Source organism: Myodes glareolus, chromosome 7, assembly GCF_982192425.1.
Source record: "Myodes glareolus chromosome 7, mMyoGla1.1, whole genome shotgun sequence".
NCBI lineage: Eukaryota > Metazoa > Chordata > Mammalia > Rodentia > Cricetidae > Myodes > Myodes glareolus.
In genome coordinates this window covers 9,769,171-9,775,170 of record NC_142032.1, presented here as the reverse complement: position 1 = coordinate 9,775,170, position 6,000 = coordinate 9,769,171, and positions in this window count along the sequence as shown.

Genomic DNA, 6,000 nt, shown 5'->3' with positions numbered 1-6,000 from the left:
TTCAAGTGGGGAACAGGATGGAATATTGGGAGAAATAGCTAATATTACAGTTCATTTGAGGAATAGGGTGGGAACCTAATATAGTAGAAGCTTCCTATATAGAGATATACATATATAGATATATAGCTATAGTATATATGGATATATACACATATATTAAAGCTATATAAATGAAATCAACAAACAATGGTGAAGATAGAGCCTCAACTGGACATCTCTTGTCGACCAATAAAACTTTCAGTAACAGGATGGGTTATATAGTTGGTTTGTTGACCAAAAGGTGCTCATGGGAACCAACAAACAACAGACGCTGTTGCCAAGGCTAGAGTTTTCTTTCCACAAACTGAAGGAAGACCCTCTTGTTGAAGATAACACCTAAACAGCTCGTTGAACACTGAGAAATAGATCAGGTACATACCTAGAGCCTGCAGGCAACTGTTGTTGGTACCTGAAGGTACTCTACCAAAAGAGAAACATAGACACTAACCCAACTACAAACCCTTGATCTACAATGGTGTCCTTATGGAAGCTATGCTTCAGCAATGGTGGCACAAAGCTTGTGGGAGTAACCAATCAATATTGAAATCAACTGAATTTGCCTGAAGGCCCACTCCATTAGATGGATCTCTTAATTTACCTACTTGAACAAGAACCTGAGACTAAATAGCCTGTAGACCTATGGTAAAACCAAATTTATATATATATATATATATATATATATATATATATATATATATTCCTAATGACATTCTGGTGTAGTAATGGATCTGTGCCTTGTTCAACAATCATTAAAGAAGTTTATTGCTGTGGCAGATGGGAAGAGAGATGCACAGACAATATGTTGTGATTAAAGATCCTTGTAATAATCAGCCCTAAATGGATGACTTCATCAACTCCTTCCCCCCAGGGCTCTGTGAACCTAAGGGAAGTGGATACAGAAAGAGTTTAAGATCTAGAAGGAATAAAGGATAGCAAGAAAACAAGTACTTCTTAACACAATATCAAAGCACCTATAAAATAATAAAGACTGAATGAACAACAGAAATTGAGTGAAGAATGAATGTGGCGTTTGACGTTCTTGGGTCTGCACCAGATGAGGTGCTAGAGCTGAGAGGAGAAGTGGACATATGCCCCATCTCTAGCCCAGAAACCATTTTCAATTGATAACCACTTGCAAATGAAAATTTAGGTGTCTCCAAGGGAATCTCAGTAGTGAAGTAAACTACTCTTTAGTGTAGGCAATATGCATGCATAACAGTAGATGGCCAGGAGAAAATAAACTTACAGGCCTCTTTGGAGATTCCTTGTCTCATATTTTCATGTCAAGGCTTTTTCTATTTTTTTTATTTTTCCTTAATTTCTGTTCCTTTTTTATTCTCTTTCTATACCATACATTCTTTACATATATTAAGACTTTTTTATTTTTATGGTACTCCTTAGTATTTCTATCTATGGGTCTCTGCATCTATTTCTAGTGCCTTTTCTTGGACCCCTTTCCTTCAGTTTGTTTGCTTCGTCATAATCCAATGTGTTTGTCGGTAAAAAGCCCGTTTGTTTTCTAATGAGGGGCAGAAATGGGGTGGATCCAGATTTGAGAGGAGGTGGCAGAAACTGGGAAGAGTATGTGTGGTGCCTTTAATCAGTGTATATTATATTGAAAAACATTTCTAATAAAGAAAAAATAACTCTACATACTATAGAACAGAATAACTCCTACCCTGTATTTTAAGGAATATACATAAAGACCAAGTAGAACAGTCATAAGAATAAAGGTTAACCTAGTTACAAACAAGTATTAATATTAGACCCCATATTGATACAATGATGGAATGGCAAGAACATCTCAGCAGATGAAGGATAAGCCTCTGGTAACATTCATCACCTTTGCAAAGTTAAAATTTTCCTGGTGGAAATAGCAGCATATTTCCTTGACTTCTCTAAAACTCACAAAAGTTGCATGTCAATATCATAGGCGCTATGGAAGACTGAAAACTATTCTGTAGATACAGCAACCAGACAATACAGCTGTTTCAAATTCTCTATTGCTTCAGAAGTTCTAGGGATTTAGACAAAGGTGTAAGGTAGCAAAACCAATACAATTGACACCTGCATGATATATGTGAAGAAAATCCCACAGAATCCAGAAAAAGTAAAACTATTAATACTGATAAGCACATGCAGCGAATATTCAGTTGTAAGTTTAAAAAGAAAACTGCAGTTATACACTAACAATGAACAATATGAAACTGGAACTAACAAAACAATTCCATAATTACATCAAAATAATGCTTAGAAATAAACTTAACCAATAAGATGTAGGATTTCTTTCTGTGTATAGTGTCTAGAAAATTGCAAACACTATTGGAAAATACTAAATTAACTAAAGTTTACTTAGCAGAAAAAGATCTTGTCAATATAAAAAAATTGAATGAATCTAGAAAAATATATACTGTGTAAAAGAGACAACTGAAAAAGCCACCTAATGCAAGAACCAGTTTATGTTAATTGTCCGTAGGTGCAAAAGTGGATTAATTCTGTTGGGTTAATAAGAGGAAAGGATACACTGATAATGTATACCAGGATCCTTATGGAATGATTAAAATTTTGTTTCCATATTAAAAAATAACTAATTGTACTCTTTACATTCTTAGATACATATTAATCTTATGTAAAATATACTTATTAGCATTAAAAATTGAAAAATATCAAATAAGAATGAAAATTCCCTTAGCACATTTCTTTCTGTCATCTTCAATAGATATGAATGTAGTAATTAATCTCTAAGATGTTTTAGGAATCCTTTACACTCTGGGTTCAGAGAAGCAGATTTAAAATACCTCAGTGTTGAATAGCGTGACATACTCCTGTAATCCAAGCACCTAAGAAACTAAGGTAGAATGATTATGAATTCAAGGACTGTCTATGGTATATAGCAAGAATCAGGTATCAGATATGTAGACAGGTATGTAATTATGTAGGTAGGTAGATAGGTAGGCAGGCAGGTGGATAGATTGATAGATAGACAGATAGATAGACAGATAGATAGATGATAGATAGAGAGATAGAGAGATAGAGAGATAGAGAGATAGAGAGATAGAGAGATAGAGAGATAGAGAGATAGAGAGATAGAGAGATAGAGAGATAGAGAGATAGATAGATAGATAGATAGATAGATAGATAGATAGATAGTGGATAGATACATACATACATATAGACATACATATATATGCACTCATATGGAAATGTGTTCCCATATGCAAGTATTTGCAGGCACACACACACACCTGAACACACATGCTTAAACATATATACACACATGTGCACTTGCACCCACATAGTGTATTCATTTATTCAAATGTGGGTATGCAACCATCCATGCTGAGAGAACAAACTGCTTGTTACATTGTATTTGACTCAGGAGACCTAGATATCTGTTACACAGTTTATTCTCTGCAGCACACATTGTATGTAACAAGGCTGTCTCTGAAAAGACACCATGACCATGGTAACTCTTATGAAGAAACCATTATTTGAAGTTATTTATAGTTTTAGAGATTCCGTACATTATCATCATGGCAGGGAGCATTACAGCATGCAGGCACATATGGTGCTGACTACATCTTGATCAGAAGGCAAGAGAAAATGGTCTCAGAACCTGAGAGGTATCTTGAGCATAGGAAACCTCAAATCCCAGTCCTGCAGTGACACATTTCCTCCAACAAGGCCATATCTACCCCCCAAAGTCACAGTTCCTATTAGGATCATGCCCTATGAGTTTATGGGGGTCATTACACTCAAACTACCACATAGACTGCATGAAGCTGTTTGTCTTTGCTAAATCCATTAAAACAGTGGACACTCTGTTAGGAAGCCAATTAACTAGGTCTACCCCAGACTCTGTCTGCTTAGTTAGTTGAGGGTGATTTCCTTATTCTTTCTGCAGTTTTATATACCGCAGTTATCTGCTATACCAAATCATTTACACAGACATAAGAAGAATTTAGCTGCAGTACTATGACCATCTGGGAAAAGATGAGGGAGATGATGAGTTGGGTGGTTAGAGCATCTCAGAGGTATGTTCTTGATTTCAGGCAACCTTACCTACATTCCACAGCCCATGCCTTTCTAAGGCTATGTGACCCAGCTGATAATTGCTGGATGCCTGAAGAGTTCAATGTGATCTTAGGTTTCCAGCTGTAACTAGTTAAAGCTATCTGTTGTAAATTAAGACAGCCTTCTTCCCTGCTAAGCACAAAAGGCTGTGAAGAATTTAATTTCACAGTATTACAAATAAAACCATTTTAGCAAGACAGGATTTTTATTTAATTTGACATTGAAAACTTGTTATTTATTTCAAGATACACACATACACAGGCACAAACAGGCACATGCATATACACGCACACACATATACGTGCATAAAAACACATGTGTACACACATGTATACATATATTCACAGGCACACTCATATATACATGCACACACATAACATGTCCACATACATGCACAACATGTATATACACATGCACCCACATAAAGGCATATACACATATGTTCAAAATTAAGGAATGCACATGCATACATGTACACATGTATACATACACTTTTTAATACTTTTTGGATTTTTAATCTACTCTCAGCATTTTTATGTGTTCCGTTATGTCAATGACTGTGGTAATTCTTCACAACTATGTCCCTTGATATTAATCCTTTCACTTTTTTATTGATTACTCATTATTTACTTGACATTTAGCTGGATGATTTGAAAGGCATTTAGATAAACATATGGAAGCCTGCTTCCCTTGAGGGACACTCAAATTACTAGACATAAGGTGACACTGGTAATTTATGGCTTATTTCTGTCGAAGACATGGGCAGTTTCTTTGTGTGGGCCTCATTTTGTTTAACACTGCCCTGATGTGGGTATTATCATTTGATATTTGTGAAAAAGGAAAACCAAGAAGTTCAACCCTAAATGACAAAATTATTGAAAAATATATGCTCCAGTTTAATTATAGTATTTGTTTATAAATACTACAAAGCTAAAGGAAAGGCTCTAAATTGTATTAGAGAAAACATAAGAATGTAAAAATTGATAAGCCCTAAGAAAAGAGAATGCAGGTGAAGAACACAAAAGGAATTATAGACAAGGGGCTTGAGAGGGGCTGGAAGGAAAAAAACAATGGGGAAAATTATGTAATAATTATATGTTAATTTAAATGGATTTCTAAAAATAATGTAAAAATTGTATAGATATTGTCTTCCCTTGAAAGTTGTATGCATGTGCTTTGTTTACTACTTAAAAATGAAAATTATTTTCTATTTATTTAGAAGATATTACTTATTAAGATGTGGGGTTATATGGCCACATAGATTATCTGAACATAAATCTTCTGAAATGATGCATGCTAAGGTTTCTGAGTGAGGCTATTTGGACTGTTTCCTGACAGAATCATTCCCAAATTATGATCATTATCTCTATTGAGGAAGGGTCTCCATAGACAGATATTTTTTTTGTTCAAAAGCAAATATAATAAAATCTTATTTTTGGCTAATGCCCAGCCAATCATGGGCAGGAGGAATATACTCACACCTCTTCTACAATGCTGCCATGTAGATGTTAAATACGGAGGTAAGGGATGGCAAGGGAAGAATGTGAATGAATGGGGACTTTCCCCTACACTCTTGTAAGTGCACATACCAGTCATCCTGGCAATGATTCAGAACATCTGACCAGTTGTGGATTCTCTTATTATCACTCTTGATAGCTTTAGCCTTTGTCTTTGTCAGGGTTTCTATTGCTGTGAAGAAACACCATGACCACAGTGATTCTTATAAGGAAAAACATTTAATTGAAGTAGTAACTTACAGTTTCAGAAATTCAGTCCATTATTGTCATGCTGGGGAGTATGGTGGCATGTAGGCAGATATGGTTCTGGCTGCATGCTGTCTTTCAGGCAGTAGGAAGTGAACTGAGTATCACACTGAGAGAAGCTTGA